At 52.8% G+C, this 22,770-nt stretch overlaps 1 protein-coding gene across 7 annotated transcripts in view; it reads right to left on the reverse strand.

Moving 5' to 3' along the window:
- Positions 1-22,770, reverse strand: part of RALY (RALY heterogeneous nuclear ribonucleoprotein) — a 123,458-nt gene that overhangs the window by 77,268 nt on the left and 23,420 nt on the right. For 6 of the 7 annotated variants that reach the window (XR_010348349.1, XM_064391325.1, XM_064391327.1 and 3 more), the window contains exon 2: positions 3,184-3,268. The exons of the other annotated variant lie outside the window; for it this stretch is intronic. The gene's annotated coding sequence lies outside the window, so the exon portion shown is untranslated. The remainder of the gene's footprint in view (positions 1-3,183; positions 3,269-22,770) is intronic. 7 annotated transcript variants of the gene reach the window in all.

The raw sequence follows: 22,770 nt of genomic DNA on the forward strand, positions 1-22,770 counted from the left end.
CTGGGCACTGCAGCCCTTCCCAGCTCCTGCCCCCGCCAGGTTCCAGGATCTGCAACCTCCTCCTGACCCGGTGCTCTCTAAATTAAGCAGCTGTTACATCCCTTCCTTCCTTGGCCCACGGGGTGCTAAGAAGGTCACCACAGATGGCAGCTTAAAGGGCTGCCAGTGCCCCCCTAATCCTGGCCAGGCAGAGCTGCCCGAGCTGATAAGGGCCTGAGCAGGTGATTAGAGCCTGGAATATCTGTGCTCAGAGCCCTGCTGGCCCCTCCACCCCGGGCTGTTCTGAGACACACAGCACATCTCAGCCATCTCTTTTTTGCTGAGGCACCTAAGGATGCTCCTCTGTGTCCTCCCATTGAGGGCACTCCCAGCCCTGTAAGGATGGACTCAGGAACAGCTATTTCCAACACTTTTCCTGAATTCCTGCAATAATGGGCATTTTTATCAGCCTGCCTTGTTCTCCAGTCACTCTCTATGTTCTTCTCTAACTGCCTCAATGACAGACATTTCCCCACTGAAGTATCAAACAAGGAACAGGGAGCTCTGCAGCTCCTTCTGGAATCTACCTTTATTTCCTGTGCCACCAGTTAAGTGCAGGGAGAAGTGAAAAATGGAAGAGCAAATCATCAGCCAGCAGTGTTCAGGGGCTCAGGAGGCCTGAGGAAGGGAAGAATTTGCTGGATAAAAGACAATTCCCTCCACTTACAGTAAATACCTTGTACCAAAAGAAGAGTCCACACTTCAAAACTCTACTGAATATGCCAACAGCCAAAACAAAACTTGGAAAAATTTTCGGCAGCGTTCTTTGTAAAAAAAGTTTTCAATAGTAAAAATTAATGGATTTCTTCAATGCTGCTGGATCCCACAATTTCACTTGCTGGGTTAAATCCTGGTCTATGGAATTAGGGTACAGTAGCTATCTTTGCCACGCAGAACAGGGTTTTTAGTCAGGTCCTTTGTTCAACCTATCCACGTGCCAGAATATTTTGTGTCAAAATATCCTCACTACCATCACGGGCAGGTACACTAAGCTGGAACAGAAAACGGTTACAGACAAATCTGAACAAACACAAGTTCCCTTTCTCCCTCCCCTGCCTCATTTTGATTTGAAGAAATTCAGGTGAGTCTTTTCCCTGCTGTTATTTGGAGTTTTCTGGATTAGATCTCCAAATAAGATCCTTATTTACTGGATGTGGTACCTCCAGGGGTCCATCACACAGCTCCTGCCTCTGTGGTAAGAAGTTTTATCTGATCATGTTTATTTTTTCTCTCTTCTATGCAATATCCAAAGGAACACTCCAACTGTGATACCAGTCAAAACCCAAGCTCTGCAAACCCTGCTGAACTGGAAACTGAGGACCCCATTCCTGGAAGTGCCCACAGCCAGATTGGAGCAGTCTGTGACTGTGGAAGGTGTCCCTGCCCATGGCAGGGGGTGGCACTGGATGGTTTTTAAGGTCCCTTTCCAACTCACTCTGTCCATCTGTAACTTCTGCTTTTATCCATCTGCCCAGGAACTGGAAGAGAAATCCACTGCTGAAAACCACACTGCTGCATCTTCCTGCCATGAACTGAGCTCAGAACGAGGACACCCTGAAATCTTCACCCTCTGCTGAAGCAAACTGCAGCTTTTACTCTCCTGAAGTCCTGCTAAGCCACTCTTACCACAAGGAAACTCCCAGCAAGGCAGGCAGAGCCCTCCCAGCTCCAGCCCTCCCTGATCTCATGGCTCAGGAAGCACAGCGGGTTTCCAACAGGCACAGCCATTCCCAGCCAGCATTTCCCAACCCTTAGGTCATGCTACCACTGCACCTGATCCCTAAATCCTTTCCCACCCCTCCATAAAGCCTCTGCTTCACAGAGGTGATTTCAGCTCAGCACCCTGGCCAAGCTACGTGTGGGGGATGTTGAACTTCCTGAATTGTGGCCTGGGGACACCTCTGAACCCCGTGGGGATGAGAACTTCTCTGTCCTGCCCTAAGCACTGACAAACACAGCCCCAACAAGGGAATGCCATGGGAATGTTTCCTCCCAGCCCCAGTGCCAGAGCTGCTCTGCTCCCCTGCCAGAGCCAGCAGAGGTGTGAGCCAAGCCTGGCCCCCAGCCCCACAGAGCAGCACAGCACTTCCAATCATCGTTTTAACTTTGATATTTTTCAATTTCTCTGCTGCCTGCTATGTAATTCTGAAACTTCCTATTAAGCGTTAGCAGGTTCTCTTCACAGAGTAGTTAAGACAAAGCAATCCCTTCCCAGCTGGAGAATCAAGGACAACCTTTACCCAAAGAGCACAAACAATGCAAAGAGAAGGGGGCAAACCAGAGGGCTGAGACTTCATCACCTGGAACTGCAATTGGACAGCTGAACCCAATATGTAGATGAACCAAAAACTGATAAAAGTGTAAAAACTCCTGAGCAGGATCCATCTTAAATCAGCCTGGGTGCAGCCCTAGCCAGGCTCTTGTGCTGCCCAAGGTGTGTCCTTTCAAGGCCTTTCAATAAACACCTATTTTGTCCCTTTAGCTCTGTCTGGTCTCTGCTCCAGATCAGTCTTTCAAGGCATCTCCACCTGCCTCTCCCTGCACTCTCTTGCTCTGGGATGAGCCCAGCAGAGCCAGGAGCAGAGCTCACCTCCAGGTTATCCCAAGTCACACTCGTTTTCACCCCACCATGACAAACTGCAAACAAAACTTCCAGCAGCAACACAGGCAAGGAATCTAAAATGCAGACATGCCCAAACCCAGGACACCCCACAGGGTGTAATCACAGACTCAAAGAAGCACGGAATTGGGCTGGGAAAGATCTTTGAGATCCTGGAGCCCAAGCTCTGACCCAACACCACGGCACTGAGTGGCCCTGAACCCCTCCAGGGATGGTGCCTGCACCACCTGCCTGGGGTTAAGGTGACCCAGCTCCACCACCAGCAGCCCTGGGGACAGGGGCAGGCTCTCAGCACACCCACCAACCTCTGACTCCCTGAACACTCACACGAGGCCAGGGAGAGGGAAATCAGCCTCTCCCAGCAGGCTCCAGGGGAGGCATCCTCAGAGTGCTCCCAAGGCTCTGCACAGCTCCTCTCCTGCCAGGGGGTGCTGCCCCAAATCCCAGGGCTGTGTCCCCCAGCTGGGGCTCACAGGGAATGCCAGGGCTCTGTCCCACCCAGGAGCACAGGCAGGGTCACTCACCAGGGCTGGCTGGGCACCCGGGCTCTGTCGCTGTCCCCGAGCCCGCAGCACGAGCAGGCGCAGCTCCTCTCTGTGGCTCTTCACCCTGCAGGAAGCAGCACATGGAGGAGGGTGAGCAGATAATCCACGACTTTCTGGGAGGCTGTGCAGTGCTGGGAAGCAAAGCTGCTGCTGTCTGCAAGGATCAGAGCCGGGACTTTCTGAGCTAAGACTCTGAGCTGCTTAGCAGGGAGCTGGAAGCAGAGCAGACAGAGGTGGTTGTGTTCCCAGGGCTGAGCACTGAGGGGTTGTTTCAGGCTGGTTCAGGCACCAAAAATCCCACAAAAATTGCTCCATCAGGTTAATGCTCACAGAGGGTAAGGACAGAGGCAAGCAGGAATTTTTGGTCACCATGGCTCAGGGAAAAAACAGAATTTCTTCAAAGTGAAATATCCCACAGTAGAACTTTTTCATAGTTTTGTTCATTTATTTATTTAATATTTGGAAAATATTACATTTTGAAACCAAAGATTTTACTTTGGGTTAGGCCAACTTGAAACTATTCCTTGATGGAATTAAAACGTTCTGCTTTAAGTCAGCTCCTCTGGGTCCCCTGAGATCTTCCTGGAACTTTAAATTAAGGTGCTCTCCTTTCCCTGCCATGGCTGAGATACCTGGCTGACCTGCCCAGCATGAGAGATGTGCATGCTGGGGACATAACCAGGATTCAGAAGTGGAAACTGCAGGACATTTACAGACATTTTTGGCTGGGTCACCCTCAGCACCCAGTGGCAGAAGCTCCTGGTGCAGTGGGGTTGGTCCAGACAGGGTGTCCAGGGATGCTCCTCATAGGGAAAGGTGCAGAGCATGGATGCTCAGCTCTTTGTGCCCCCAAGGATGTTAAATTAGACCTGGGTGAGATCTCAGAAGTTCATGGATAACCTGGAGTGAAAGCAGAAAAAAGGTGCCAGAAAAACCTCACCAAAACCAAAACCCAGTGAGCTGGAGAAAGGCACCTTCCACTGTCCCAGAGTGCTCCCAGCCCCATCCAGCCTGGCCTTGGGCACTGCCAGGGATCCAGGGGCAGCCCCAGCTGCTCTGGGCACCCTGTGCCAGGGCCTCAGCACCCTCACAGGGAAGAATTTCTTCCTAATCTCTAATCTAAATCTCCCCCCCTTCAGTTTAAGGCCATTCCCTGCTCTGTCACTGAATTTCCCTTTACTGAGTCCTGTTGAATCCAGGCAGCAAAAGCAGCTGAGCCCAGCCCTTGCAAGGCTGCAGTTGATCCATCGAGTGCCCAATCCCGGGATTTTTGCAAAATCACTTCAAGCCACAATGCAAAAGTGAAGAAGAACAGAGGCAAGTGCTCTGCCAAAACACATCCTTTGAACAAAGTAACTGCACTAAAAGGTGCTGGTTTATTTTCACCCCGGGCTCCTCAAGCCTTTCCCTTCTCTCCCTGAATGGTAACGGGCATAAAAATTAACCAGAGGCTCTCCAAGAGCCAACAAAACACACAGGAAGGCAATAAATCACAGGGCTGATGGCATTGTGAGGGAGCAGGGGGAGGGATGGAACAGTGCAGATTCTGACCAAGATACATTTCATTCTGACCAAGAAACCTCACCGAGAGTAAATCAAGGGAGCTGAAAAAAGTCACCTTCCACTGTCCCAGGCTGCTCCAGCCCTGCCCAGCCTGGCCTTGGGCACTGCCAGGGATCCAGGGGCAGCCACAGCTGCTCTGGGCACCCTGTGCCAGGGCCTGCCCACCCTCACAGGGAACAGTTCCTTCCTAATCTCCAATCTATAATCTCGAATCTACTCCTTCCTAATCTGTAATCTTTTGTCTATAACCCTTCAAAAGCCAGGACTAGTCCCAGGGCAGGGACTCCACACACTGGGCTAAATCAGGATGGAGCAGCAGAGGGAGTGCCCAGCCCAGCTGTGGGGCTGGAATGTGGTGTCCATGTGTGGTGTCCATGGTCCCACCAGGCTCAGACCCAGCCAGTGCCAGCCCAGCAGCACCTCCACTCACCTGGAACCCTCCCAGGGCATCACACACAACCCCAGCGCTCTGGAAACACCAGAAAATCAGGATTTTCTTCTGGCAAACAAGATCTCCTTTAATTTCACAGGCACCTCCTACTTGGTTAAAGAGCTTGCTCTCCAGGGATTTGCTCCTCAACTGGAGCAGGAAATGAAAGGACATTTACCTGGGGATAAAGATCCATCTCTGCAGTGCCTATCATAATGATGTGTCATTTAAAAACAGGAGTGGAGCAGGTGTGAGAGGGCACCAGCTCTGGATGTGCATAGAAAGGGTTGACAGAGCAGCGTGTCTCAGAGAATCAGGTGGTGAAACTTCAGAACTCCTGCTCCATTTGGGCTCTCCCCTCAAACTTCTCTGCAGAACCGACTTTTGAAACGGGTGAAAAGAAATGGCATCTCAGGGAAGCCAAGGGGTGTGAAAGGAAGAGGATGGCCCCTGGAATGGCCCCTGGAATTGCAGGGCAGGCTGGTGCTGGTGTCAAGGATGGAGAGGGGAAAATCATCAGCACAGCCAAGGTTCAGGAGACCAGAGCTGTCCTGAAATCCAGCCTGAACCTCCCCTGACACAGTCACTCCCAGGGCCTGTCCCTGACCAAGTGCCAAGGTGCTGATGTGTGCCTCGGGAGCTGAGGCAGCTGGGAGGGGGGTTCTGCTTCCCCCGGGTCTCCAGCCCCTCTCTCCATGCCCCATCCCTGGAGGAGAGATGTGATAAATCACTTTCATCCTGAGGGTTTCAGAGGGCCTGCAGGGAGCAGACTCCAAGAGCAAGGAGAGCTTATGGATCTGTTATGGTCCTTCCTTTAAAAGGGAATCCTGGAGTTTCTCTTTTGAGCTGCTGGGGAGTCTCCACACCATCCAAGGCAGCTCAGTTGGCTCAAGCCTGCCCAGAACAGCTCCCACAGCTGAGGCTTTTCCTTCTGAAGCAGCCCCAAATCACAATCCTCACACTGAAACTTCTCCAGCTGTCCATGGGAGCCGAGAGCTGGGATCTGATTGTGCCCCAGCCTCTCCTGGGCACAAAACCAGGGGATGAGAGTGACCCCTGAGCACTGGGAGAGACTGGGAGAGACTGGCAGGAATCCTGGAGAAACCAAAGCATTTGAGCTCATGCCAAAGGCAGAGTAGCTCAACTGAAGTGTGAGTGTTCCTCCTGGAAAAGAGAGCCTGAAGCACCAGAGCAGAGGTCTCTGCCCTCTGTGCTTCTCCAAGTGTTACCTGTAACACCCTGGATTTATTTAAATCTGTTTTTCTAACAAGTACTTTTTCTGCACCTCCTCTCATGGGAGACAAAATAGGGAGGAACCCTGTTTAACTGATGCACTTTAATTAACTGCCTGCTTTGTCAAAGCCCTGCTCCTGTATTCTGATGCAAATTCCCAGCCTTTCATTGTAAGCAACACTCCAGTTTGGCTTTAGTCTTAACTGATCTTTAAATGTCCTGTTTTCCTGGATCCATACCCACAGAACCCCAGTGTGGTTTGGGTACCTTGAAGATCATCTTGTTCCAATTCCCTACCATGGGCAGGCTGCTCAGACCCTTCAATTATCACTTCTCTGCCCATCTGACCCTGGGTTGGGTTTCCTTAGCCACTGAGCACATCAGCCACTTTTCCTGAGCAGCTTTTGGGCAAGGATGCTGCTCAGGGGTGTGCTGGGAGCTGGCTCTGCTCCCACCTCTCTCCTGGGAGCAGGATGTGCCTTGCAGGAGGCAAACAGGAGAATCTCCTAAATCAGAGACAGGAAACCCTAAACCAGGTCCCAGGCCAGCATGGGAGCAGGGATAGGTTTTCCTGTTTCACTTCAAGGGGCAGACACAGCTCCCCATCACCCCTAATTTTATATCTTGACATCTCCATCTTCTGCCTGTGAATTCTCTCCTGCTGTCAGAAGGTCACCAGGCCAGCTGGAAAGCCATTTTTCACACCCTGGCTAATCCAGAGGCACCTGGCTGCCTCCTTCCACTGGCAAAATGCTGACAACAAAACTAATTAGTGGGCAGCAGGACCATGGCTGGGTGACAGCACTGGCCTTTACTGCACCAGCCAAAAATTCAAGGGATTCAGGAGCAGCTCCTGGCTCTTCCCCAGGCTCCTTTTGTGACCCTGGGCTCCAGCTCTGTGCCCTGCCCACTGAGGCTGGTAACACTTCCCAGACGTGGCCATGCAGGTAAATTAATTTATAGTGAGGAAATAATTCATTAGGTTGGGCACAAAGGTCTGTTTAGAATAAAATTGTAGCCTGGTTAAGCTTTTCACCAGATCTGTGCATTAGCTGAGTATTCCCAGTATTCTCACAATGTCTGGCTGAGCAGATTGAGTGGAACAGGGTGCCCAGAGCAGCTGTGGCTGCCCCATCCTTGGAAATGTCCAAGGCCAGGCTGGATGGGGCTTGGAGCAGGCTGGGACAGTGGAAGGTGTCCCTGCCCATGACAGGAGTGGGTGGGATGGGAAGAGTTTTGAGGTCTCTTCCAACCCAAACCACTCCCTGACTGTGAGAAATGACACTCTCTTCCAAAATTTAAAAGGTTTATTAACCTTATCGAAAATACAACAGAAGATTGAATAGAGAAACTATTACAGTGCTGGGAGCAGAGGATTTTCCCCACCATGTGCTCACCCACACCATGGAGGTTTCACCTTTTAACCCTTTAGTCCCTCCCCACGTTCTGTCCATCACCTCCTTCTTCACTGTCCAGTGCTGGAGTTCACTGCCTGACACCTTGATTGGAGCTCAGGTGCTGCCACAGTGCCAAACTGACCCTCCAAATGTCCCAAACCCAGGCCAGCCCTGATAACAACACAAAGGGATAAAACACAACTATAAATCTATAAAACTTCTCTTAACATATATGCAGGATATTTGCCTTTTAATTGTGAGAGTCAACCATGGCATTGCTCATCTATCACAATGACTCTGTGAAATGTGCAGGGCCAGGGGATGCTCTGCAGCAGGAGGCAGGTCAGGAGGGGTTAACTCCTCCTCACTCAGCTGGTGTTGTCATGGCACTGATGAAATCCACCACTGGACAAGGTCCATGGACTACCACCCATTCTGCAATCAGATCAGGGCTGAGCACAGGCATGTCCTGGAGCCCAGCTGAATCACAGAATTCACAGAATGACCACGTTGAAAGAGACCTTCAAGATCACTGAATCCAACCCAGCCCCAACCCCTCAACTAAACCCTGGCCCCCAGTGCCACATCCAGGCTTTGTTAAACACACCCAGGGATGGTGACTGCACCACCTCCCCAGGCAGCCATGCCACAACTTTATCACTCTTTCCATGAAAAGTTTTTTCCCAATATCCAAGCTGTATTTCCCTTGGCACAGCTGCAGGCTGTGTGCTCTGGTTGTGTCAGTGCTGCTGCAGACAGAGCCCAGCCCCAGCTGAGCACAGGCACCTTTCAGGAGCTGTGCAGAGTGAGGAGGGCACCCCTGGGTCTCCTTTTCTCCAGGTGAGCACCCCCAGCTCCCTCAGGGGTTCCTCTCAGGGTTTGTGTTCCCAGCCCCTCTCCAGCCTCGCTGCCCCTCTGGATGTGCTCCAGCTGCTTTCCCTGCATCCCTCCCCAGCACTGCCCCTGCCTGTGGGGCACCACGCCAGCCTCCAGACACCCCCCAGCTCCTAAAGGGAATGAAAAACATCTCAACATCCCCAGCCAGATGGTTTTTCCTGCCTATAAAACACGAAGGGGAGTCAGTGAGCAGGGCAGTGTCTCCTGAATCCCAGCACACTGGGACACCCTGGAGACAGGAGAGAGGAAAGAGAAGCCCTGAGCAGCCTGTCAGAACGTCAGCAGTGGGGATAATTGGTTTGTACACATTTCTCCCCCACCCAATTACCAGCTCGCTTTGGTGGTTGATTGCACAGCACTGTGGCCCAGCAGAGCTGCTGCTGTTTCCATTCCTGCACACATCACCCAGTCCCTAAATCATTTCTAATAGCTCCTCTCCTCGCTGCCCTCCCGGCTCCTTCCAGCCCCATCAGCACGAGGCAGGTTGCAGATATGGAGGAGCTGACATTTCTCTTTTGAGTAATTTGCAGTGGATTTCTTGCCCGTTTGATGTAGTCATTTTGTTCTCGGCACTGATGTGACATTAATTATTGTTAAATATTCTTATCTGTTACACACAGTTCTGTTTAGATAAAGGTCAGTGCGTGAACCCCTGACAGTGCTCGTTGCTGCCATGCTCCAAAGCCAATTTGTCATCCTCTCCCTTCAATACCTTCATCTTGGTTTCAGTTCATTTTTCCATTAATTCAGGCACAGTAGAGAGCCATTAAAAAATGCAAAATCTCTCAGCTGTTCAGCTCAGAACTTGGACACGGAATTATGAAGCTAAGGAGCACCAGTTGCACAGGGAGGGCAGGGAATAATGCCCAGGAAAATCCAGCAGCAGCCTCTTTTAAGGAACTGTATGGCTGTCCCCCAAAAATCTTTGCGTAGTTCTGCTTTAATGAAGATCAGCTAAGCCTTGTGCAGCACATGATGCCCTCTCCCAGCCGGGTGTGATGGGATAACAGCACAATCCAGAGCCCCTGGCACAGGGTCCCCAGAGCAGCTGTGGCTGCCCTGGATCCCTGGAAATGCCCAAGGCCAGGTCAGATGGGGCTGGGAGCAGCCTGGGACAGTGGAATGTGTCCCTGCACATGGACTGGGTGGCACTGGATGGCCTTTAAGGCCCTTTCAACTCGAGCCATTCTGGGGTTTATGATTCTCTGCTATGCCCACACCACCCTCTCTTGGCAGAGGACAAGCTCAAGCTGTCACAGTGTCCCAGAGCAGAAGCAGCACCAGCAGTGACCCATCTCCCAGAGACCTGAGGAGCAGCTGGGCCTGCTCACAGCCACTGAAACCTGCACCAGCCTCTGCTCTGTCTTGCTTTTGGTCTCTCTGTCCAAATAATTCCCCTCTGCCACCCTGAGGTGTCACTTCCCACCAGGTCACCCACAAGGTGGGGACTGCAGTGCAGGGACAGCCCTCTGGGACTCACTCCAGCACCCCTGGTCCCTGCATGCCTTGGGACACCTTGAAGAGCCAAAATTACTCTCCATGGCCCATCAGGAGCAGGGGTGCTGAGAGCTTCCAGCAGCATGGCTGTCCCTGGGGCCAGGCCAGTCCTGCAGGGACACAGCAGGGCACAGCCAGGCTGGCACAGCTGGCAGCAGGGACAGCCCCAGCTCAGCTCCTACTGCAGGGAACAGGGCTGGAGCCTTGGGACTGTGCTGCTGCCCAGACGCACCTACTGAGCTTCTGTGCTCCATCCAGAGCTGTTGGAACCCTGGATGCTGAGAATTTCAGAGTTTCTGTGCTGCCAGGCACTGACCCCCAAGAGAACACTGCATTTGACCTGAGGCCATGGAGAAGGCTTCCAAAATGGAATTATAGCACTGGGATTGTGGGTGTGGAGTTTGAATAGAAGTGTGTGATATCACAGGGTGAGAAACTTAAAGAGTTTGAGGTTTTAGAATACAGTAATATATCTAAAGCAAGGTGGAGGTTTTAGTGTGGAGACCGGTCCTTCTTGTTCACCTCCAGCACAGCCACAACCCAGAGCCAGCCTGCTCACACTGCAGAGCCCAGGCTAAGGGCATGGGGAGGAGCTAAGCCCTCAAGCCAACCAATTCAGTGACAAGGGCCAGGGTGACATGCCCAGGAGGCTCCACAGCCAGGAACAGGACAATCCAAGGGCTCAGCTGCCTGGAAAGCAGGGTTCTGCAAAGGTGGATTTGGCATGACTGAAGCAGCACATCATGAACCATGTGCTCATCCCAGCACTTGGCGTATGGAAGAACGTTTGAACCTTTATTCAAAGTGACATTTAATTTTGCATTGTGCTAAATCATTCTGTACTTGTAAATAAAAGAGAATAAACTCCCAAACTTGTCCCCCACTCAGTGAAACACAAAGAAACAGTGCAACGTGCTGAATGTAATCAACTGTGGGGTTTTTCCCTTCACTTGGGATCTCAGAATCATTAAAGCTCAAAAGGATTTCTAAGAAAACTGAGTCCAACAATGCCAAGCCCATGTCCCTAAGCCCCATGCCCACATTTTCTGAACACTTCCAGGGATAATGACTCCACCACTGCCCTGGGCAGTGTGTTCCAGGGCTTCACCACTCTTTCTGGGAGAACATCTTCCCTAATCTCCAACCTAAACTTCCCCCTGCACGACCTGAGGCCGTCTCCTGTCCCCCTGCCCCTTTTCCCCTGGGAGCAGAGCCCAGCCTGGCTGCACCCTCCTGTCAGGGAGCTGAAGAGAGCCAAAGGTCCCCCCTGAGCCTCCTTTTCTCCACACTCAACAACATCTCATTCATCAGAACCACAAACAAACTCCTGGGCAGAGGGATATTCCCAGCCCAGGTCCCTGCTGCAGCAGAGCCAGTGGGAAGCAGCAGCACTGCCCCCTCCCCTCCGCTAAATCGGGAGCAGGGAAGGGCAAGAGCTGGGCTGGGAAAGGTATGAGGCAACCCAGGTCCTCTCCAGCCCTGGGGACACAGTGTCCTGAGGCTAAAAATACAGAGACAAACCAAAAAGTCAAGGCTAGCAAGAGGCATTAGCAGAGCCTGTTTATTTCTGTAGCCAGGGAGCATCCAGAGAGAGCCCAGCACTTGCTGCCTGCCTGACGGACAGGCTGCTGCAGCTGGAGGGGTCGGGTTTCCTGCACACACTGGGCTCTCCCTGTCCCCTGTCCCCTCTCACACCTTGCCTGCCATTATTTTTAGCTGCTACACAAAGCAGGGTGATGTGCAGGAGCAGAGGGACAGGATAAAGCATGGAAACACCGCCCTGGTGAAGGCTCTTGCCTTGCCACCACCACAGGGATCCAGGTTCACTAAAGTTTGTGAACAAACTCATCCAGAGTGGGATCCAAGATGGAAATCTCTGTACCAGCCTTTAGCAGTGGGAGATGTCCCACACCTGAGCAGGGCTGGGCTGCCCCTGCTGCCCACAGTGCCCTCACCACACCTGGACAAACCACAGGGGGACCTGGCCCCTCTGCAGCCCCAGGGCCAGAGGTCATGGAAAGCTTCCACCAGCAAAAGCAGTGGGATGCAACTTCACTGGGCTGGCAGTGGCAGTCCTAAGGACAGGGATGTCCCCTGAGCCTGCTCCAGACAGAACCATCACTGATCAGACAGAATCCCCAGAATGGTTTGCGGTGGCAGGAACATTTAAGACAATCTCTGCCCAACCCCTGCCATGGCAGGGACACCTTCCACTATCCCAGGCTGCTCCCAGCCCTGTCCAACCTGGCCTTGGACACTTCAGGGAAGGGGCAGCCACAGCTGCTCTGGGCAGCCTGTGCCATGATTGGAGCTGTCAGAGCTCAGCTCCCCTCATCAGGCACAAAAAACCCCAGTGACACCAGGGTGGAGTCACTGGAACACCACAAGGAGCCTCTGGCACTGGCTGTGTGCCAGGCTGAGCCTCCCACACAGGGCTCTTCAATTCAATTTGCTTTCCTTCATTAACCACAATGGATTCACATCCCAACCAGAACTGAAAACAATCAATTATCTCTCTATTTAACCTCACTGCCATGTTATCATTCCCTCTGTCCCATGTCTGGCTCCCCTCCGATATCCAAATTCTTGCAGGGCTGACAGAAATTTGGCATGGTCTTGACACTGCAGGACAAACTTCCAAGGTAAAGAAAGGAAAACATCCCAGCTTCTTCTGCAAGAGTGACTTCAGCACTAACTACTGCAGAAATAGGAACAGAAAACTCCAGATTGGAAGTGCAGCTGATCCCTCTGCACCTTGCACTCCAGTGCACGGACTGAGCTCTGTGTCCTGCTGTAAGGAACCACATCCCTCTGATGGGAATGCTGCTGGAGCTCTGGAGTAAGCAGGCACTTGATTTTCAAGGCTGATGGCAGAGGTACCTCATGGGAAAAGGGCACCCAAAGACTTCTACCCACAACCAGGTGCTGGTGCAGCACTGAGAGCCACAGAACAAAAGATCTCCAGTGTGGGACAATTGATTTTTTGTGCTACTTTGGCCTCTGAGAGCGCATCAGATGAGGCAGAGCTGGTCTGAAACTGAAGGGGAGGTGCTGCTGCTGCTCTGCCACTGCTGAGCTTTGACACAAAGCCCAGTACATCCCAGCCCAGCAGCCACCTGGAGCCTTGGCCATGGTGCACAGCCCATGGTGCCCCAGAGCTCTGACCAGCTTCTCACCCTCATCATCACAGGCACCTCTTGAGACCCTCCTCCCACAGAGCCAGTGATTCCAGGGCAGCCACAGGAGGCTCCCCACGGCCAGGGGATGTCCAGGGCTGTCCCCACCATCCACACAGCTCCAGCTGGAGAGGGGGATGCTCATTCTGCATCCAGCTGGGTGGTTTGTGGTACACCAGCAGTTCTTTTTTGTAATGCAATGGGTGGGTGTATCATTACGATTACACACAGTCCGTACATCCAGCCCATAATTAGATTTGTCTAATTAGAAATTCATTGAGTTATTTCACACGGTGGAAAAAGCCCTGCCTGGGTGGGGTGACATGAGACAGCCACAGACTCCTCTGGAGCTTCCAGGGCTGACTGATAACCTGGAACAAATGACATCTCCAGTTCTGGGACATCCACAAGGTGTGCATAATGCTCAACATCAGGCTGATTTTGCATGGCTGAAAAGCAGAAATCAGGCAAAACCACATGGAAAACACCATGACAGTTCCCACCAGTATTTCCTTCTCCTGCAGAGATACTCAAGCAGCACAGCCAGGAGGCTGATGCTGCAGCCCCTGGTGCTGCACTGGAGCCCCAGACACCCAGCCAGGACCAGGAGATGGGATGTCCCCATGTCACCACTGTGGCTTGGACACACAATATTCATGTACAGAACACACAGGAAGTCACTGGGGGAAATCCCAATGGATCAGAAGGCTTTTGCAGCAGGCCAGGCAGGCAGATGGGAGAGCTGACCACAGGACTCAGATCCAGCCCACTGCTGCACCAGCTGGGCAGCACCAAGCAAAGGTTGCCCCTTTTGGGTTGTTTATCCTAGAAAATTCACCAGCTGAGAGGTGATCCTGCTTCCCACAGGGGCAAGAGTCAGGTCAGACAAAAAAAATCACCTGGGTTAAAAGAGAAACTGCTACATGGAGAAATCAGGGAATGGTTTGGAGTGGAAGGGAATTTAAAGACCATGGAATTCCAGCTCCCCTGCCTGGGCAGGGATTGCACCCACCAGAGCAGGTTGCTTTGAGTCCCATCCAACCTGGCCTGACCAGGCTGCAAGCAGATGCTTTTACACTTCAGCTGAGGGGGACACTGAACCCAAGGCCATTTTAATTCACCCCAGGGCAGAAAAGCATCTTGTGGCACGGTCAGGAGCTGGTTTGGACTCACCCTGTGGCCCTGCAACTTTGAAAAGCTCTGGGCATTTCCTCCTGTTGGCACAGCTCTGAAGCAGGCTCCTGTGATGGGCTGAGAGCTCTCTGCACCCCACAGGAGAACAGCAACAGCACTAAACATTCAAGGAAGCAGCAAGAAAATGCTCTCCTGAGAGACCTGAGCCTGATTTTTTTTTCCATTAGTCTATTTTTACAGATGGGGAAATGAAGCAAGAAGGCAGAAATGGCCCCCAGCCACAGAGTTATTTACTGGCTAGTGAGCAGCCAGCTCTGCTATCAGATGTACAGGCTGCACTGCTACCCTGAGCAGCATCTGCACCTCAAGGAACTCCTCCCAGCCAGGCAGGGATGACCCAAGGCATGTTCCACACCTTCCCCTGGCTGGGTCAGGGGTGGCCAAGGGCCACCAAAGAGCCTCTGAGAAGGGAACACTGCAACACCCCCACTGACTCTGTGACACCTCCACTGGCTCACATCCAGCTGGGAAAAGTCATGGCAGGTTTTGAAAAAAGCTGGAAGAGAAAGAAAACAGCAGGTCTAAAAGTGGAGCTACCAACACTCCACAAACTGTGGCTTGTCCTGGAGGGTTTTTTTTCCATGAAACTGCACAATCTGGCAGGTGGGAAAAGAGGGAAGCAGTTACACAAACAAGTAACTTATGAGGATAAGAGCATTTGATTAAGGGGCACTTCACAGGAGGCTCTTTACAAACATTTGAAGGACTCTAGTACATGTTTGCAGTCATGTTTGGAGCTAATTTAAACAAAATGTTTAATTGCACAACCAGACAGGAATCAGATTATATAGTAAAATCTGGATTTTCTTCCTCTTCCACAGCTTTCCCTTAGGTTCATGGTCCCTGCTACCCAAGTTTCTCCCAGTCCTGTTTGTGGGAATAACACTTTTCCTGCTCCCTTTCCAGCTGTCAGGCTCCCAGTGCTCAGTGACTGCAATCACAGCCCTGAGTGACTCTCAGGGACCCTCCAGCTTCTCAGGCCAATCACAAACAAACAGCAAAGCTAGAATTTCAAACATTGCCTGAAGGTGAACAGCTCTGAGAGCTCTTCACCAAAACCACTTGATGGACAAGCTTGGCAGAAACCTCCTGTCTGAGCAGGGCTTGGTGTAGAGGAAACTGTGTCCAACAAGAACCTCTGAGACCCCAGAGAGCTGCTCCCAGTGCATCATCCCAGCGTGGTTTGGGTTGGAAGGGACCTCAAAACACCCAGTGCCACCCCTGCCATGGCAGGGACACCTTCCACTGTCCCAGGCTGCTCCAAGCCCTCTCCAACCTGGCCTTGGACACTGCCAGGGATCCAGGGGCAGCCCCAGCTGCTCTGGGCACCCTGTGCCAGGGCCTGCCCACCCTCACAGGGAAGAATCCCTTCCCCAAACCCCATCCATCCCTGCTCTGTGGCAGTGGAAGTCATTCCCTGTGTCCTGTCCCTCCATCCCTTGCCCAAATCCCTCTCCAGCTCTCCTGGAGCCCCTTTATGCACAGAAGTTTCTGAGGATGATGGTCCTGTAATACTCCAAGAACAGGGGTAGAGCACACTTAGGGCAGAAGTTCATTTTCACCTCAAAAGCAGAAATCCTCCAGTTTTAATCCAAAACTACTCACTAAACCAGAATAGCAGCTGTGCTAGCTGTAACACCCACTGTGGCAGCTCCCCACCAGCTTCTGCAACTCAAACCTTGCACAACAATCCCAGGAGCTGCTCACCCAGCCCCTCAGCCCTGTGGCAGATCATGCAGATGGCTGGGGTTCAGGGATGGGATGTGAACCCTTGCTCACACAGTGGCTCCAAACCCAGCTCTGCACCTGCATGCCAGCACAGTTCTGACCCCCACAAAGGAGCAGCTCTGCTAAGAACCCCACTTCTCACCTCACTGTCCCCAGCACAGGGGGACCTGACAGGTCAGCCAGGGTCAGCAAAGCCACGAGGCAGCTGGAGCTGTCCCCTGCTGGCTCAGCAGCTCTGCAGGGCCCTCCTGGCTCACTTTACTGCTGGACACACGTGGCTGCTGCTGGCCCAGACAGATGGAGGCAGGTGGGTACAGGGGGGACTGCCTGAGCACACCCCCAAAAGTTTTGGAGAGGGTCCCCCCTAGGCAGCACCCCAACATGGGTTCTCCCCTGCTCCAAGTACCCACTACCACTGTGAAAGATCTAACTCAGCTCCTGAGCTCCTCCTTTGCCAAAGCAGCTTGGACCAGCCCCAGCACCTTCTCCTTGCTCTGCCCACACCCCAGTTCCCCCCAAATTCCCCCTTCTGGGCACTCCTACTTTGCAGACTCCTCAGCACAGAGCAGGGCATCTCTGCTCAGTGTGGTCCTTCCCACAGGGCTGTGTAACCCATGCATGGATGAGAGCTTGGGTCCAGGATCTGGGAGTGGGAAGGGAAAGCCCAGTCCCCCTCCCCTCTGCCACCTCTGCAGTGACACTCCTGCCGTGCCCTCGCAGAGGTGCAGCTGCTGTGGATTACCAGGAACCTGCAGGGCTCTGCTCCTGCATCCAGCAGATTGGGAACCCTGGCCCAAGAGCGTCCTGACACAAATCCCTCCTGCTCCCCAGCCCTCCCAAGGAGAATGGCTGTCCATCACTGCTGGGTCTCCTGGCAGTGAAAGGAATGTGTGTCTGTGTCCGTGTGGTGGGAGGGAAGAGCCACAGGGAGATGGAAGTGGGTGCAACAAGGTGCTAATTACAGGAGAAAGGTAATTGTCTTCCAGGTAATAACAGAGCAGAAATGCCTTACAGGGCTGGAGCCATGTCTGGCTCTGGTCATGGACACTGCCAGGTGAACTCCCCTCTGGAATTACCCTGACAGTGAAGGTGGAACACTTCACTGTGCCCCTCACATACAGCCACAGCTGCTCCCGGGCAGGGCTGGCCCAGGAGGGAACACCAGGAGGGAACACCTGCCACACCTCCTCCAAGGGCTGTGCCCACCCTCCCAGAGCAGCAGCAATGCCTTCACCTCCCCACACACCAGCAGGGTTGTGGTACCTCCACAAAGGGCTCAGCACATCCTGACCCCCTGGCCAGCCCCCAGCCACCATCCTCATAAGCAGCTCAGTGCCAAGGTGGGGGAGAGACAAGAACTTCCCTGTCTAGGGTTTTAGGATATGTGTGCATTCTGTCCCCATCTCTCAGAGCTGGGGCAGTTCTCTGCTGTTCATGGGGCAGTTTTCTTCATCTCCCCCACAGCCAATCCTCCCTCCAGCAGATCTCTGCTGTCCATGGCCAGGGAGTGTCCCTGCAGGGCTGATCAAATTCCAGCATCCCATGGGGAGATGCTGCGCCCAGGGCAGGAGCCAAGCATTCCTACCTGGATCCAATCTGAGCCTGGAACAGCACAGCAGCCTTTGCCCCCTGCATGCCCAGAGGAGCAGCTTTCTCCTGCCCTGCATTGCCAGAGGGAGAGCAGGCCCATCTCCAGCAGCCCTGGAGCTGCAGAGGAAAACTGCAGCCTTGTGCAGGATCCCTGCTCCAGCAGAAGCACAGCTGGCACTGCAGGAGGGCTGAGCCCCCATGGGATGGGACTGTGCCACCACCCTGACCCACAGGGGGACAGCGCCTGCTCTGTCTGTCAGTGGTTTGTTTTTTTTGTTTTCATTTGTTTGTACTATTGCATTTGTATTTTTTAATTTTCCTAGTAAAGAACTGTTATTCCTATTCCCATATCCTTGCCTGAGAGCTCCTTAATGTCAAAACTATAATCATTTGGAGGGAGGGGATTTACATTTTCCATTTCAAGGGAGGCTCTTGCCTTCCTTAGCAGACACCTGCCTTTTCAAACCAAGTCATTCCCTGATTTCAAAGAGCATCCTCCCCGGGTTGATTTAGCACAATTTGTCCTAAATTGATTTCCCATTCCCATTGGCTTAAGGGAAGAGCAAAGCAGCTTGGAAGAGTATTTCTGATTCCTGCAGCAGAGCAGATCAGTGCTGGTTAGAAAATGTAAAGGTGTTATTGGGGCAGGAATATCAGCCTGGGATTCCTGGTTGTGTGTGTGGAGAGGAGTCTTTCCCCTCCAATGGCCCTGCCCCAGCTCCTGAGCCCTGAGCACAGGAAGCACCTGGAGCTACTGGAGGGATGCAGAGGAGATTCCCCCAGATCCCCCTGAGATGCTGCAGGGGCTGGGGCCTCTCTGCTCTGAGGAAAGGCTGAGAGCGTTGGGGTTGCTCAGCTGGGAGAAGGCCCAGGGGAGAACTCAGAGGCCCTGCCAGGGCTAAAGGGGCTCCAAGAGAGCTGGAGAGGGACTGGGGACAAGGGATGGAGGGACAGGACACAGGGAATGGCTCCCACTGCCAGAGGGCAGGGATGGATGGGATATTGGGAAGGAATTGTTCCTGTGAGGGTGGGCAGGCCCTGGCACAGGGTGCCCAGAGCAGCTGGGGCTGCCCCTGGATCCCTGGCAGTGCCCAAGGCCAGGCTGGACAGGGCTTGGAGCAGCCTGGGACAGTGGAAGGTGTCCCTGCCATGGCAGGGGATGGGACTGGATGAGTTTTGATGTCCCTTCCAACCCAAACCAGTCTGTGATTCTCTGATCCCTCCCTGCTGTTGGGCCTGGCTTTTCAAAACCACCTGGGGAATGCTGGTGACCCAGCATCCCTGGAATTCATCAGGATTGCAAATGGGACACAAGTCAGGGAAAGACATGAGCTCCACTCAAAGGCTGCCTGTTCAACATTTAAATGTTAACACTGAAACCATGTTAAACATGGTTTAGTAAGTACAATCTTACCTCCATTATTGCACCTCTCACTTGGGAGCCCAAGCCACTTTTCCAGCTGTCCTGGCTCCAGCTGCAGAGCCTCATCTGCACTGAGAACGTCACATCCCACACAACAACCTGCCACAATCCCAGAGGAGGTGCCATCAGGACAGCATCCCTCACTCACCTGGTGTCCTGCTGTCTCTGTGGTCTCTGCTCTCAAAAAAAGCCATCATCATCATCTTCCCACAAGAAGTTTCCATGAGGAATTTCATGCCCAGCCAAGCTGTGCCATGGGGCAAAGTCCCTTCCACAGAAACCCAACCCTGCAGCCCAAGCCTGGCTTCCTTCCTGGGATGTATGGGCAAAGAGGAGTAACAATCCTGGACATACAGCTACTCCCTACTCTTACAAACCCCAAACAAAATGAAATCCAAACCCCACAGTGCTTTTATAGGGGGTATATTTCATTGAGTTTAAAGAGAAAGCACTAGGACAATAAAAATACTAAAATCCACACAACTGCTTTCCTCTTTTCTCATTTAGATTCCAAGTTCCTGCCCACATTTAAGTCATAGGACTCCAAATGTGGTTTGGCACCAGTATCCACCACTGCATGTGGACCTGGAAGATTTTTTTCTCTCATTCTACAAAATAAACTTTTAGTTTTTATAAACTATGGCACCAGTTCAAAACTGGACAAAAATCAAAATGCATCAGCCCTTCTCCCATGCTGGGCTGCTCCATAAATTAACCAGCTCAGAGAGCAGGGACAATGAATTGGTGGCACTGCTGTGCCTGGAAAAGCAGCCACAGAGGCTCGCAGGAGCAGGAAAGAGCAGACAGAGGCTTCACATCTCCTCTGCTCCCAGAGAGGTTCACAGAGACCCCCCAGCTTCCCAACACCTGGAAATTTCCATTATTTCTTCCCATTTGTAGGAATGATGGTTTCCATCTCACTTCTCTGATAGGAAAAATGCTGCTCAATTTGCCCTGAGCCCTAAAGATCATCCCATATTCCACTTCCTTCTCACCCAGACTGTGGCTGAAATGCCTCCTTAAGACCTGCAGCAGAGCAGAGGATTCCTGGGGATTTTTCTCCAGTACAGCTCAAACTCCCTGTGATCCTGGCCTGTCTCATCAGCGATGCTGGGAGGCTGCAGCAGTGCCCAGTGCATCTGTGCCCTCCTCACTCCAGCTCCAACGGGCATTTCTCCACCAGGCACGGATCAAGCTGTGCAGATGAGCAATTCCCTCCCACCAGGAGCCCGCAGGTTCCCTGGGACACCAGGAGAAGGTTCCAGTAGGGCTCAGGCTGATCACTGCCAGGTACCATGCAATGCTGGACCATGGAGGGACTGTACCCAGCGAGTCAGAGATCCTGGGATGGGCAATGTCACCTGCCTGGCTGCACACGGAGGTGCCCAGGGTGAAGCAAGGACATAAACAGATCTGGGGGGAAGAGGAACCTGGCAGGGGGAAAGGAGGGAGCTGAGCAGGCAGGGGCAGCAGGAGCAGAGCACAGAGGCACTGGCTCACTGCAGCATCACGTGCAGCATCCCACAGGGCCACTGCTGCTCTCAGCAGCCTCTAAAGCAAAACCTTCCCAAGGACTCAGGGCTGTGCGGAAAGGTTTGGTCCCACCAATCCAGACTGGTCCAAGAGGGCAGCTCTGTGGGCAGAGGGGAAGTGAGAGAGACTTTCTCCTTCACCATCCTCCCAAAGGGCAGGGGAGAGGCAGGCACCAATTTCTTCTCTGCGACAGGGACAGGAGCCAGGGAACGGCTGGAGCTGTGCCAGGGAGGGTCAGGCTGGAGATCAGGGAAAGGTTCTTCCCCACAGGGGCTAGCACTGCCCAGGCTCCCCAGGGAATGGGCACAGCCCCGAGGCTGCCAGAGCTCCAGGAGCGTTGGGACAGCGCTGCCAGGGGTGCCCAGGGTGGGGCTGTTGGGGGGTCTGGGCAGGGCTGGGGCTGGGCTGGTGATCCTGGGGGTCCCTCCCAGCTCAGGATGCTCCATAATTCTGTGATTATCAGAGCACAGGCTGAGATCCCAAATCCACAGGCTCCTTCTTCCTCTCTCAGCTCAGTGCTGGTGCCAAGCAGAGCATCCCTGAGATGCTGGAGCTGCTGCCCTTACCTACCCCAAATTCCATAAGCTCAGGTGCGTCCCACAGACAGCCAGGATCCAGCTCCTAAACTTACAGTCTTCCAACTCTCTTCATCTTTAAACAGTTTTAAAAGCAGCTCAGCCCTTCAGAACCCCTAAATGTGCCTTATCATGGGCTTAGAGCAAGGCAAGAGTGGGACACAGGCACACACAGGCAGGAGCTTCACCCCTCCCTCCCCAGGATGCTGGCAGGAGGCATCACCTGGGATCTCTCCCAAAACACACTGACCTCTCATTTTACCACATGATGAAGGAATGCAATTCAAACCTTGCCTCCAGCAGCACAAGATCTTGTTTCAATCCATCCCTGCACACAAAGCAGGCAAGAAACAAAGCCTGTGGCTCCAGCAGTGAAGGACAAATTCCCAGCAGCTGATTCCATGGGGGGTGCAGCACTGGAGGGAAGGGTTTGGAGCCACGTGCCCAAGAGGGCCTGAAGGAAGCCCTGGAAGGAACCTGTGTGTGCATGGCTCAGGTGAGATTCAGCTGCAGCTCCTGGGATATTGCAGCTGTGGTGCCCCCAAGCATGGAATTCCATGAGGAGTCTGGGGATTCCACCTACAAGGACTGCTCCCTGCAAATGTGAATCCCTCTGCAGAATCAGAACCTCGAAGCAGCAATGGCTTCTTTTCATGGGTGAAAAATCCAAAATACCTCAAGGCAGTGTTTGGGGCAGCCTTGTGCTCATCCCACTGTCAAACTGGGGAGGGTCCAGTCCCAGTTAATGTCTGCTCAGAGTGCCAGGATCCCAACCCCTGAGCAAGCAGCCTCCCAAAATTTTCACTTCAGGTGTCACCAACACTTTGCCTTTGATGAAAAAGCAGGTTTGATGGAGTCACTTCTCATCCACAGGCAGCTCTAGGTACAAAGCCATCATTCATTTTGGTCCCAAAGTCCTTGCCCAGCATCCAGCTGCTTTTACACAGCCCAGAGCTGGGCTGTGCCCTGGACTGCAGCAAAGCCCAGCCCTCAAAACACACCAAATTAATTGGGGTCTTCAGTTAGTGAGGTCAGAGCCAATTAGCTCAATTTGACCCAGCTGCTTTAAGCAACATTTTTCTATACTGGAGCTTGTTATCACAGATTCATCTTGGTGCCAGGTGAAAAATGAGCTGTCAGAGCAGTGTGACCCCGTGGGATGCATTTTCATCCTTTCTGGGGGTGACAACAGGAGAGAGCAGCCTGGTGTTGCAGCCCAGCACCGAGAGCTGCTCTGACCAGGAACAGCCTCTTGAGGAAAAAACCATCCTGCTTGAGGAAAAAACCACCCAGACACCCCTTTCCACCTGCCAACCCACCTGCTCCACAC

The sequence above is a fragment of the Passer domesticus genome, chromosome 16, assembly GCF_036417665.1.
Source record: "Passer domesticus isolate bPasDom1 chromosome 16, bPasDom1.hap1, whole genome shotgun sequence".
NCBI lineage: Eukaryota > Metazoa > Chordata > Aves > Passeriformes > Passeridae > Passer > Passer domesticus.